This window comes from Oryctolagus cuniculus, chromosome 11 (assembly GCF_964237555.1).
Source record: "Oryctolagus cuniculus chromosome 11, mOryCun1.1, whole genome shotgun sequence".
NCBI classification, from domain to species: Eukaryota; Metazoa; Chordata; class Mammalia; order Lagomorpha; family Leporidae; genus Oryctolagus; species Oryctolagus cuniculus.
In genome coordinates, this window is record NC_091442.1 from 60,033,618 (window position 1) to 60,048,069 (window position 14,452).

At 42.0% G+C, this 14,452-nt stretch overlaps 1 protein-coding gene across 50 annotated transcripts in view; it reads right to left on the reverse strand.

The window, feature by feature from the left end:
• The window catches only part of R3HDM2 (R3H domain containing 2), a 173,544-nt gene that overhangs the window by 145,438 nt on the left and 13,654 nt on the right, over window positions 1-14,452 (reverse strand). For 35 of the 50 annotated variants that reach the window (XM_070052488.1, XM_070052494.1, XM_070052480.1 and 32 more), the window contains exon 2: window positions 7,751-7,870. The exons of 13 other annotated variants lie outside the window; for them this stretch is intronic. The gene's annotated coding sequence lies outside the window, so the exon portion shown is untranslated. Of the gene's footprint in view, window positions 1-1,637; window positions 1,718-7,750; window positions 7,871-14,452 lie in introns of all 50 variants that reach the window. 2 more of the 50 variants (XM_070052452.1, XM_070052449.1) reach the window with 1 other exon arrangement.

Genomic DNA, 14,452 nt, shown 5'->3' on the forward strand with positions numbered 1-14,452 from the left:
ATGGCCCAAGTCCTTGGGGCCCTGTACACGCATGGGAGACCTGGAAGAAGCTCCTGGCTCTTGGCTTTGGAATGGCACAGCTCGGTCATTGCAGCCAACTGGGGAGTGAACCAGCGGATAGAAGACCTCTCTCTCTTTGCCTCTCCTTCTCTCTCTGTGAGACTCTGACTTTCAAATAAATAAATCTTAAAAAAAAAAAAAACCTATAGCTATAACTTTGGAAATACTGATATGATGTTGTCACGTACTTTTTTATAAAGAAAAATACTTTATTTCCTACCCTTGTCCCCATCAAGAAATGATGACCAACCCACTAAGTTATTAGGTACCTCTTGCACTCAAACTGTGATCACTAAATACCATTTCCCACTAAAGGAACCAATGTCTTGGAAGCAATGGCTGATCTATGTCTAAGGAAATGTAAAAAGATCATCATGGAGCATCATGTCACACCAGAAAGCAAGGAAACTAAGACAGAATCATGGGGCAGTTGTGGTGTAGCAGGTTAAGCCACCACTTGGGATGCTTGCATTCCATGGTGCAGTGCCTGGAATCAAGTCCCACCTCCACTCCCAATCCAGCTTCCTCATAATGTATCTGGGTAGCAGATGATGGCCCAAGAACTTAGATCCCTGCCACCCACATGGGAGATCTAGCTGGAGTTCTCTGCTCCTGGTCTCAGCCTAGCCTGTCCGTAGCTGTTGCAGGCATTTGAAGAATGGATCTCTGTCTCTCCCTCTCTTTCTGTCATTGCTTTTCAAATAAATGAAGAAATAAGGAAGGAAGGAAGGAAGGAAGGAAGGAAGGAAGGAAGGAAGGAAGGAAGGAAGGAAGGAAGGAAGGAAGGAAGGAACCTGGATATTGGATCTTTGGACAGGTTCCAAAGGTCATAGGAATCAATTTAAAAGACATTAATAGGGGCTGGTGCTGTGGCGTGGCAGGTTAAAGCCCTGGTCCGAAGCACTGGCATCCCATATGGGCACTGGTTCTAGTCCTGGCTGCTCCTCTTCCAATCCAGCTCTCTGCTATGGCCTGGAAAAGCAGTAGGAGATAGCCCAAGCCCTTGGGCCCCTGCACCCGTGTGGGAGACCCAGAAGAAGCTCCTGGCTCCTGGCTTCAGATGGGCACAGCTCCGGTCATCGCGGCCATCTGGGGAGTGAACCAGCGGATGGAAGACCTCTCTATCTCTACCTCTCTCTCTAACTCTGGCTTTCAAATAAATAAAATAAATCTTTAAAAAAACAGACATTAATAAAGGTAAAACTGAAACTAGTAAGACGTACTAAATATGCTTAATTGGGGAATTCATATGACAATATAAAAAATTCATCAGTCATCTTTGGAGGATATTAGTGAAAAAATTCATTATTTTGAAAATGGTAATGGCCATTAACTAAAATATTCAAGCATTTGGTTTGCTTTTCCAGTACATATTATTATACCTCAGAGCAACCAAATAGAGGATGAGGTGAAATACTTCTTTATGAAAGTATTCCAGTTTAAAAAAAAAAATTAAGAAGTGACACATTCGAATTTCAACATTTTATAATCTCTGCTAAGTAAAATGACGAGATCTAGACAATGATCAGCAATGGCTGCTAACATCACAAAAGGAAGACTAATTAGACATTACAAACCTCCTGCTGGAAACAGACACCACATAAAGTGTTGTAGCCAAAAGCACTGAATCTGAATCTGATCAAGTTTCTGGATGTAACTGTCAGTTTGAAGAAAATAAAGGGGACAGAGAAAAATGTTAAATGACGGCACAATGATAATGATCAGCAGTTCAGCCAACTGTAGAAAACTGTACTAGTCGGATAATCCAGTTCCTTCAACAAATAAACGGCAAAGAAAAAATAAGGTAAGGGAATTCTTTTAGATTAAGAGATGTTAAAGATACACAGACGGGGGCCAGTGCTCTGACACAGCAGGTAAAGCCACCGTCTACAGTGCCAGTATCCCAGTCCCGGCTGCTCCACTTCCAAACCAGCTCCTTGCTAATATGCCTGAGAAGGCAGCAGAAGATGGACAAAGTTCTTGGGCCCCTCACATGGGAGACCCGGAAGAAGCTCCTAGGTCCTGCCTTCTGCCTGGCCCAGCCTTAGCTATTGCAGCCATTTAGGGAGTAAATCTCTCTCTGTAACTCTGCCTTTCAAATAAATAAATAAATCAGAAAGGGGTGGGGGGGAGGGAGGGAGGGAGGAAAGGAGGGAGGAAGAGAGAGAGAGAAAGAAAGAGAGAAAGAGAGAGAGAGAGAGGGAGGGAGGGACACACACAGATGCTCCCTGGCTTACCATTGTTCAAATTAACAATTTTTCAATTTTATGATGGTATAAAGTAATATGCACAATGCAGAAAACATATTTGAGTTCTGCTCTTTTTCCAGGCTAGCAATATGTCCTATGATACTCTAGAGATGTCAGGCAGCACCAAGCTCAAACTCACAGTCAGGTGCCCAATCACCAGGGTAAACAACCTACACTCTACAGTGTACAGTGTTAAGATACAATATTTAGGGGCTGGTGCTATGGCACAGCAGGTTAAAGCCCTAGCCTGCAGAGCTGGCATCCCAAATGGGTGCCGGTTTGAGTCGTGGCTGTTCCACTTCCAAATCAGCTCTCTGCTATGGCCTAGGAAAGCAGCAGATGATGGCCCAAGTCCTTGGGCCCCTGCACCCACATGAGAGACCTGAAAAAGCTCCTGGCTCCTGGCTTTGGATCAGCTAAGCTCTGGCTTTTGCACCTATTTGGGAAGTGAACCAGCAGATGGAAGACCACCCCCTCCCCCGTCTCTACCTCTCTCTCTTTCAAATAAACAAAATAAATCTTTAAAAAAAAAAAAAAGATAAAATATTCAGTAGGTTACGCTTATAAAATGCATGGATTTATTATGGCATAACCACAGTGTAAGACAGAAAGCATCTTTACTGGTTAACTACAATACACTATTTGGGTTGGTTTCTTTTTCCTCCATTTATTTATAAAGCAGAGACAGAGAAATCTTGCATCCACTGTTCACTCCCGAAATGCATACAAACAACCAGAGCTGGACTAGGCCAAAGTCAGGAGCTGGGAATTCAATCCATGTTTCCTATGCGGGCAGCAGGACCCAACTGCTTGAGCCATCACCTGCTGCCTCCCAGGGTGCAGGTGGAAACAGGAATATAGCCAGGACTTGACCCAGAAACTGACAGAGGTTGCAGGAGTCCCAAGTGGTATCTCAACCACTATACCAGGCTCTCACCCATGTATCCTATTTTAAACATGTAAGCTATTTTAAAATTACATAATTGGGAAAATATGAACAGCTTATATTAAGGAATTGTTAATTATTTTATGTGTATATGCTATTGATAATTATGTTTTTAAAATCCTTATTTTTGGAGCAGACAATTTAGCCAGCAATTAAGGTACCTGCAGCTCACATCAGAGTGCCTGGGTTTGATGCTCAGCTCTAGCGTGACACCAGCTTCCCACCAGTGCAGATTCTGGGAGGTAGCAGAGATGGCTCAAGTGATTGGGTTCCTATAATCTACATGGGAGAACTGGATTACATTCCTGGTTCCTAGCTCAGGTTTCTGTCCAGTCCTGGGTATTGTGGGCATTTAGGAAGTGAACTACCTGTGGGAATCTCTCTTGGTTTTTCTCTGTCTCAAATTTTTAAAAATGTCTAAATCCTTATTTTTCAGAGATGAATACTGAAATATTGATTGATAAAATAATACATCAAGGAGTGCTTCAAAATAATGAGAAAGGGAGAGTAGCAGGAATACAGATGAAACAAAATGAGTCATGAGTTGATACTTGTAAATGGAGGTTCATTATATTCTTTTTTTTAAGGATTTAACTATCTATTTTGAAAATCAGAGTTTCATAGAAAGAGGGAGAGTCACAGAGAGACAGATATCTTCTATCTGCTGATTCACTTCCTAAATGGGCACAATGGCCAGTACTGGGCCAGGCCAAAGACAAGAGCTTCACCCAGGTCTCCCACATGGATGGGAAGGGCCCAAGTACTTGGGCCATGTTCTGCAGCTTTTCCCAGGCTATTAGGAGGGAGCTGGATTGGAAGTGCAGCAGTTGGGATCTGAACTGGCCCCCATATGGGATGCCAACTTTTCAGGCAGCCATTTAATCCATGACACAACATCACTCCCTTTATACTATTTTTAAATTTTTTTAATTTATTTATTTATTTTTTTGACAGGCAGAGTGGACAGTGAGAGAGAGAGACAGAGAGAAAGGTCTTCCTTTTTCTGTTGGTTCACCCTCCAATGACCCCTGCGGCCGGAGAGCTGCGGCCGGCGCACCGTGCTGATCCGAAGCCAGGAGCCAGGTGCTTTTCCTGGTCTCCCGTGGGGTGCAGAGCCCAAGCACTTGGGCCATCCTCCACTGCACTCTTGGGCCACAGCAGAGAGCTGGACTGGAAGGGGAGCAACCTGGACAGAATCCGGCGCCCTGACCAGGACTAGAACCTGGTGTGCTGGTGCCGCAGGCAGAGGATTAGCCTATTGAGCCATGGCACTGGCCTATTTTTTATTTTTTTTAAGATTTATTTATTTACTTATAAGGCAGCATTACAGAGAAACAGTGAGACAGAGGTCTTCCATCCACTGGTTCACTTTCCAAATGGCTGCAATAGCCAGAGCTGGTCGATACGGAGCTTCTTTTAAGTCTCCCACGCGGGTGCAGGGGCCCAAGGACATGGGCCATCCTCTGCTGCTTTCCCAGGTACATTAGCAGGGAGCTGGATTGGAATTAGAGCAGCTGGTACTTGAACCCCACTGCAAGCAGAGGCTTTATCCACTACGCCACAACACTGGCCCCCGTTATACTGTTCTTGATACTTATGTTTGAAATCTTTCATAGTAAAAGTTTTATAACAAAGCAAATCTCAAAAAAGAAATACACACACACAAATATATATCTCTCTGTTTGAAATATAAGGAACTTAAATTTTATATAGTAATCTTTCTTCAAAGGCAAGTTCAATTCCTTCCTCTTTGATGAAGCCTTTCTATATTGATTTTTCTTGTTTTCTGTAACTGTTTATACTAAAAAAATTTGACTTAAATAAGTTCTACTGTATTCTGACTATATCACAGGATCTAATCCATTGTATCATGTTCATTAATTGCTCAAGTTTTATCTCCACAGCTAGCAGTCAGTAAGGTCCTCTAAAACACACAAAATTCCACAACACTAGAAGGATGCTTAACTAGCCTAATGGTCTCAAGTATTTTATCTGACACTTAAGTTGTCTGGGAAAACCTTGAGATCCATGGAAAAATGCAGCATTCTTCCTTGTCACTTGACAATAAAATCAAGTTTTTAGGGGGCCAGTGCTGTGGTGTAGTAGGTTAAGCTTCCATCTGCCGTGCCAGCATCTTATATGGGCGCTGGTTTGAGTCCTGGCTGCTCCACTTCTAATTCAGCTCCCTGCTAAAAAGCAGTGAAGACGGCCTAAGTACTTGGGCCTCAGCACCCACGTGGCAGACCTGGAAGAAGCTTCTGGCTCCTGCCTTTGGATTGGCCCAACCCCGATTTGGGGGGTAAACTAGTGGATGGATGACCTCTCTCTGTAATTCTGCCTCTCAAATAAATTAAAAAAAAAAAAAAAAAAAAAAAAACAGTTCTGGATTAAAAAAAACTTTTTACTCAAGTAAAGGCATCTTCTTCAAATTTTACAGTAGTCACTTTTGTGACATCAAAATGCTAAGCCTCTGGTGCAGCATATTAAGCCAACACTGGGTTAAGTCACCAAATGAAATGCCAGAAACCTGTCAGAGAGCTGGTTTGAGTCCTGGCTATTCCACTTCCAATCCAGCTTCCTGGATTGTGCCTGGGAAAAGCAATGGATGATGCCCCAAGTACTTAGACCCCTGCCACTCATGTGGGAGACCAGGATGAAGGGATGAAGCCCTTCACTCTGATGCAGATCTGGCTGGTCTGGTCATTTGGGGAGTAAACCAGCAGATAAAAAGTGTGTGTGTGTGTGTGTGTGTGTGTGTGTCTCCCTCTCTCTGTCACTCTGCCTTTCAAATAAATAAATCTTTAAGCCTCCAGCAAGTTAAGGTAAGCTAATAAGTACCAGCTTCTCCTCCTCCCAGAGTTCAAACAGGCATATTTGTACTCTTTCACAGAAACAAAAATATGCTACTAGATTTAAATAGAAATTCTGTTGACTAGCTGATTAATGATTAAGTAAGTACAGTGTACTTATTTAATAAAAACTTCAGTTTCAGTATAGTTTACCCAAAGAAAAAGACACAAAGCCCAGGAAACAAAGAACCCACTATCTAACTGGAGACCAATCAAGACCACTGGAGAACCAGTTTACTGAAGTACTCTTTAAGTTTCATAAGCCCATTATGCTTTTTATTAAAAAAAAAAAAAAATTTAAAGGAGCTCGCACTGTGGTACAGCAGGTAAAGCCACTGCCTGAAGTGCCGGCATCCTATACAGGTGCTGGTTCAAGACCTGGCTGCTCTACCAGGCTGCCATGGCCTGAGAAAGCAGAGATGTTTCAGGTGCTTGGGCCCCTGCACCCACATGGAAGACCTGGAAGAAGTTCCTGGTTTTGGATCGGCCCAGCTCAGGCCGCTGTGGCCACTCGGAGAATGAAGCAGTAGGTGGAAGATCTCTGTCTGCCTCTGCTTCTGCCTCTCTGTAACTCTTGCCTTTCAAATAAATAAATAAAATTTTTAAAAATTAAAATAATTGGGGTGGCGCCGTGGCGCAATGGGTTAATCCTCCACCTGTGGCGCCAGCATCCCATATGGGCACCGGTTCAAGTCCTGGCTGCTCCTTTTCCAGTTGAGGTCTCTGCTGTGGCCTGGAAAGGCAGTAGAAGATGGCCCAGGTACTTGGGCCCCTGCACCCACATGGGAGACCGGGAAGAAGCACCTGGCTCCTGGCTTCGGATCGGCACGGCTCCGGCCATTGTGGCCATCTGGGGAGTAAAGCAGTGGAAGGAAGACCTTTCTCTCTGTCTCTCCCTCTCACTGTCTGTAACACTACCTCTCAAATGAATAAATAAAATCTTTAAAAAAATTAAAATAATTTTTCTTCCTACCAATTTTAAAAGAAATATCCATCATTTACAAACAGATAAACAGAAAACAAAAAATCTTCCCATAACCTCCCTCATAACCTTTCATCTTAGTAAGTCCTTTGATGGTAGCTCATTTCGCCAATGAACACATCACTCTCCTCTAAAACTTATTTATGGAAGCCCCAGCAGGAAGGAGAAATAAAAAGGAAGAACAATCAACCAGAGTTAATATGTACATTTATGTTTTGATTTCACCAACTGTATAAATGCAGGGCCAGAATAACCAGGCATTCCATTTTTATGGATTTTTCTTGTTGGTTTACAATACATTTTTTGCATATTTTTCCAGTATCCCTAAAATTATCTGCTATAGTAACAAAAAAAGTTTTACTTTCCCAAATACCAATTCATGTATTAAACATATCATTTACACTGTCTGTAAAATCTTACCCTATATTTTAACATATTTAAATTAAAATACTCAAAGTAATCATTCCTTTTATCTGCCATTGCTTGTGTTTAGGTACTACCAAACTACAAACAGATCTTCACATTTCATGTATCGCTTAATGTACATCAAGTTACTAAGTTTTTCCTCAAAACATTCTACATAAACTCTAGACTGAATTCAGACACATACAAAACAATTCCAACATTATAAAACTTACCCACAAGCACCCAACTTAATGCTCACCTGATCTCTATCTCAGATGTATTGTCTCTTCCATTGTGGTGAAGTATTAAGAATTATTTTTATCATCATAATTTGGAGAGACACTGGGAAAAGGAGAGTGGACAGCCTCTAGCAATTCTCCTAGGAGGGAAAAAAATTCCTTTACCACCCTGAGCCCAGGCACTGCTAAGGTTTCTACAATAGTAAAATTATTCTCAGAACTGTTCTGACTTTTCTCCGGACTCCGTGTCTTCATTAAGCAGTTTGGATGACAGGACAAAAATTAATTTGAAGCTACCTTTCTTCTTCCTTACTCTGAGCAGCTGAATATTGTCTGTTTTAACTATTAAAATCTCCAGAGATTTTAATTCTACAGGAGCTCTACAAGGTTCTAAATTTAGCCAAGTGATAGTTATAGTTGGGAAGTATGTAATTCATTTTAATATTTGCACTTCTGTGTTGCCAGGCAGCTAATTTCCTAAGAAATCATTAGAGCAGTCATCCACATAAAGTAAAAGAATAAATTTATATAATAATATAACCAACTGATAGATTAGTAATGGTATTCATTAAAATACTACTGATGGCTTCTGGAAATGAGCACCTTCTCACCTCCGAAAAAATATTTGGGGGGAGGCACTTAGCAATTAAGCTGCCAGTTGGGATACCCATCTCACTTCAGAGTGCCCGGATTCAATTCTTGGCTCCAATATTTTAGTTCAGATAGAAGATACAAAGTTTCCACGTAACTGACTACACCCTGGATTATAGAAGAATAAGAAGGAAATGAACTTATTTTCACTTTCACACTAACTTTCACTTTTCACTTTCACATTTTCACCACTAACTTAGGGGTGAAAAAAAATACAATGTTAATCCACCAGGTAATATCCTAGATCCATGATAAGTCACCTCAGCTGCCTATAGGTCACTTCATTTTGTGAAATATCCCAGTTTAGATACTTTTATTACTTAAGCACATTTGGGAAAATTCAAGAGGTCTTAGCTCTGGAATCCATTCTATTTTTTTACTGGAAATAACTGTTCCCAAAGTAATAAGGGGAGGATAATTAAGAATGAGAATTCCTCTGTTGAAAAATTTTACTTATTTGTGAGGTAGAGAGTGCTCAAAACTGTCTGTTTACGCACCAAATGCCTGCAACAGTCTGGATTGGGGCAGGCAAAACAGGAAGCTGGGACTCAACCCAGGTCTCCCACTGTGGGTGGCAAGGACCCAATTACTTGAGCCATCATTGCTGCCTCCCAGGATTTACACTAGCCAGAGCCAGGAACCAAACCCAGACACTCCATATGGAATGCCAAGAAGAAACTCTCCTTTAAATGAATCATCCTTGTAGCTCAGTGGGTTAAGCCACTGCCTGCAATGCCTAGCATCCCATATGAGCATGAGTTCGAGTCCCGGCTGCCTCACTTCTGATTCAGCTCCCTGCTAACACACTGGGAAAGCAGGAGAAGATAATCTGAGGACATGGACCCCTGTCACATACATAGGAGACCTGCATGGAGTTCCAGGCTCCCAGCTGAAACCAGGCCCAGCCCTGCATATTGCAGCCATTTGGGAAGTGAACCAGCAGATGGAAGATCTCTCCCTCTCCAACTCTGCCTTTCAAGTAAATAAATAAAAGTATTTTAAAAACAAAAAGTAGGGGCCGGGGCTGAGGTGTAGCAGGCAAAGCTGCCGCCTGCAGTGCTAGCATCCCATATGAGCACCAGTTCGCGTCCCGGCTGCTCCACTTCCAATCCAGCTCTCGGCTATAGCCTGGGAAAGCAGTAGAAGATGGCACAAGTCTTTGGGCCCCTGCACCTGCGTGGGAGACCTGCAGGAGGCTCCTGGCTTCGGATCAGCACAGCTCCGGCTGCTGTAGCCAACTGGGGAACCAGCAGATGGAAGACTTCTGGCCGGCGCCGCGGCTCACTAGGCTAATCCTCCGCCTTGCGGCGCCAGCACACCGGGTTCTAGTCCCAGTTGGGGCGCCAGATTCTGTCCCAGTTGCCCCTCTTCCAGGCCAGCTCTCTGCTGTGGCCAGGGAGTGCAGTGGAGGATGGCCCAAGTGCTTGGGCCCTGCACCCCATGGGAGACCAGGAGAAGCACCTGGCTCCTGTCATTGGATCAGCACGGTGCACAGGCCGCAGAGCGCCAGCCGCGGCGGCCAGTGGAGGGTGACCCAACGGAAAAGGAAGACCTTTCTCTCTGTCTCTCTCTCTCACTGTCCACTCTGCCTGTCAAAAAAAAAAAAAAAAAAAATTTAAAAAAAAAAGACTTTCTTTCTTTCTCTTTTTCAAATAAATAAATAAATCTTCCTTAAAAATAAATAAAAAGTAAATAACAAAATCATCTCCCCACTAAAGGAATCAGAAGTCCTTCTGAAAATGATTGATTCCAGTCTGGGACATATAATGTACAAAATGAGGCCACAATACTTTGGTATGTGTATGTCAGAGTGTAAGGAATGCTCAAAATCTGACAGGGACATGTCAATAGGACATAACAGTCAGCCTGAAGGGGTTCTCACTAGCCAAACTTAGAATAATTTGAGTAATTTTAATAATAAATATCACTGGTATTCTTGATATTGTCAGCAATGAATTACAACATGTTTTTAATAGCGAATCTAGAATGGGCATTTGGCACAGTGGTTAAGCTACTGTTTGGGATGACCACATCCCATATCAGAGCATCTGGTTCAAGTCCCAGATGGGCTCTCACACCAACTTCCTGCTAATATGCATTCTAGAAGGCAGCAGGTGATGGCCCAGGTACCTGAGTCCCTGCCACCCACTTCGGAGACCTAGATTAAGGTCCAGGCTCCTAGCTTCCAGGCTCTGGCTGTGGAGGCAATTAGGGAGTGAAACAGCACATGGGAGATCTCTGTCTCTTTGCCTTTCAAATTAATAAAATTAAATTTTAAAAGAATTTTAAATAGTAAATCTATAGTGATCCTCAATAACAAAAGGGGGAGGGGGGGCCCGACGCTGTGGCGCAGTGCGTTAAAGCCCTGGCCTGAAGCACTGGCATCCCATATGGGCGCTGGTTCTAGTCCTGGCTGCTCCTCTTCCAATCCAGCTCTCTGCTATGGCCTGGAAAAGCACTGGAAGATGGCCCAAGTCCTTGGGCCCCTGCACCCGCGTGGGAGACCCACAAGAAGCTCCTGGCTCCTGGCTTTGGATCAGCGCAGCTCCGGCCATTGCAACCATCTGGGGAATGAACCAGCGGATGGAAGACCTCTCTCTCTCTCTACCTTTCTCTGTAACTCCATCTTTCAAATAAACAAAATTAAATTTAAAAAAAGGAAGAGAAAAGCTCTTTTCTATAGAACAATGCCAGCAAGAGTATGTAGAAGGAATGAGAATCTGAAAAATCAACCACCAATATAGACTGAAACCACCAATATAACATAACAGAATCAGTAAAGGATCATCAGTAGATGCTAACACCACTAGGGGGAAAAAGGTTGTTGAGGAGTAAAAGGGTAATGAAATTTTAAACACATCATCTCAAAGATTGTTTCTTAATTACAGAGGGGGAAAAGCACCTTTACAATGAAGAAATCTAGCACTTATCAATTTCACCACATAATTAAACTTGATTTCACAAATAATGGAACAATGTAACATTATGCACCCAAAACATCACGTCACTGGCATTTTCATCAAATGTGTTCAAGTTGAATCTAATTTTGACAAATCCAAATTGTAGAATATTCTACAAAATGAATGGGCTGTAATCTTCAAAAATATCAAGGAGATGAAAAACCATAAAGAGGAAGAGCACTCCTTTGGACAAAAAGAAACTACAAATGACAACTTAAATAGGATACATGATTCTTGAATAAATCCAAGATTAAAGAGGAAGCTATAAAGCAGGTTGAAATAACTGCGGAAGTCCAAGAATGGACTACATGTAATATTATATCACCATAAAATATCTTGAATGTGATAGTGAGTTTATTAATGGTAGTGAGGTAATACAGAAAACATTCTTGTTCTCAGGTACCACACACTTAAGAAATTTTGAGGAAAAGGGTCCTGATGTCTGTAATTTCTTTCCTAATACACTAATGAAATTCCTAATACACAATAATGCAATGAAGAATTACTGAGAGGGAGGGAAGAGACTAAGAGAGCAAGTATACAAATGTGACAAAATATCACAATTGACAAACACAGGTGAAGTTCACACTGGTTTTCACATTGTAATTCTTTTTTTTTCTTTTCTTTTTTTTTTTTTTTTTTTACAGGCAGAGTGGACAGTGAGAGAGAGAGACAGAGAGAAAGGTCTTCCTTTGCCGTATTGTAATTCTTTAACTTTCCTATAGGTTTAAAATTCTTCCCAATAAAAAACTGGGGCCAAAAGATTAAGAAGCAAATTAACCCAAACATTTGGCTATCCATAATAACTTTAATTGTGTCCTGAATTTCCGGTGATGGATAAAAGCACAGACTGTAGCATCAAACTACATTCTACCTTTCTACAAGATGGACAATTAACATACACAAGGGAATAATGCAGCACACTCCAGGGGGCTCTGAATTCTGAGGAGTAGATGACCTAGCATGTGGCATTTATGGCTATATTTTATAATATTATCACATTCTTCATTCACTTAATACCTTGTGATATAGGGAAATGGATCGACTTTTAACCTTTCTGTATCTTGGCTGCTAACTTACTCTATCAAAATTTTGTGAATTGTGAAACACATCCAAAATCAAATAGAATTAAAATGCACTCCATTACCACAAATAACTGAGAGCTAACATTACTCTAAAGCATGTGTCAAATGATGGAAAATCAACTTCCCAACTTACATTTTCCTCTTCCTCAAAAAAAAAATCACTAATGGACTACTTGTCAGGACGACACAGGCTGCACTGGTCCGCAAAATGTCAACCTTAACATTAAAATCCAATGCTATCAGATCAGGAGTATCCCTTAAATTCTGGTATTTCTTGAGACTCCATCTCAGTTTCTTACTCCACAAGTTTGCCTCGGGTAATCTAATTTCTTGAGCTGAATCCCCTTCATATGCAGTGTACTCCCCAATTTAAACACCCCTGCCTCTGTTTAATGCCCCAGATCCATTTGCCAACTAGTTCACAAATATCCCCCAAAATGAACCCTCTACCAACGTTCTCTAACTCCAAATCTGACCTTTTACTATGTCAATGGGCAACAACATCCAGTTACCTGAGATAGAAATAGAAGAGTCATCTACCCACAATTCCTTCTTTCTCCTTCCACTTAAACACTCCAAATTCTGACACCATCTCCTGGATCCATCTGATCCTCTCAGTCCTGTCCCCTCCTCTCCATTCCCATCACTTCTGTGCATAATATTTAGTTTACTGGGGCAAGACCTCTGGAGGTCTTTTTTTAAAAAAATTATTAATATACAGAGAACAGATTTCACATATTTCATAGGTACAATTGTTTTGTTTTTAAAAGATTTATCTATTTACTTGGAAGTAGTCAGAGTTACAGAAACATGGAGGGAGAGAAAGGAGAGGCAAAAAAAGATCCTCTCCATCTGCTGGTTCACTCCCCAAATGGCCTCAACTGCCAGGGCAGGGCCAGGCCAAAGCCAGGAGCTTCCTTCAGGTCTCCCATGTAGGTGCAGGAGCCCAAACACTTGGGCCATTCTCCACTGCTTTCCCAAGCACATTAGCAGGGAGCTGGATAAGAAGAGGAACAGTACCCACAAGGGATGTTCAACCTGGTGGTCCCTAGGTACAGTTCTTAGAGGACAGCCATACTCTCCTCCCTTCTTTTTTCCCTCCCTCAGTCCCCCTCCTTCCTTTTTTTCCTCCAATATGATTTCAGTCCACTCTATGATCACAGCTAATGAACCTAACCATAACATTCAACACGTAAAAAAATGGAAAGACCATAGTTCCACAGGAGTATAAACAAGGGCTAAAAACAACAATCAAACCTCAAGATGTCCATTTCATTTCTATCCATTTTTTTGTATTCTATATTAACTACTACATATCAGAGAAAACATAATCTTTGCCTTTTGGGTACAGGCTAATTTCACTAAGCACAGTGATTTTCAGTTTCCAGAGGTCTCGATTCCAGCAGAAAAACACACTACTCCTGATGGTGACTGTTCTGTCAGCCTTTGTCCCAAAACAACTAAAACAACTAGCCTGCCCTTTGATAGATATGTTGTCTGAGTGAGAAATAAACTGCCGTTCCAAGTTACTGAAATTTGGGGGTTGTTTCTTACCCAGTATATGCTAGTCTATTCTGATTTCATCTCTCTCACATGGACTACAACAGCTTCCTAACCAATGTCTCTCCCTCTACTACAAAACCCTCACAGAGGGGCCAGCGCTGTGGCATAGTAGGTTACTCCTCTACCTGTGGTGTCAGCATCCCAAATGGGCACTAGTGTTCATATCTCAGCTGCTCCACTTTCAATCCAGCTCTCTGCTGGGACCCCGCACCAATGTGGGAGACCCAGAAGAAGCTCCTGGCTTCTGGCTTCATTGGCTCAGTTCCAGCCGTTGCAGCCATTTGGGGAGTGAACCAGCAGATAGAAGATCTTTCTCTATGTCTCTCCCTCTCTTTCTGTAACTCTCTTTCAAATAATAAACAAATTTAAAAAATAAAAACCTTACAAAACTTCTCTGAATAGCCACCATAGTTTCCTTTGTAAAATACAAAATAATTCTATTAAAATCTTCAAGCCTTGGGGC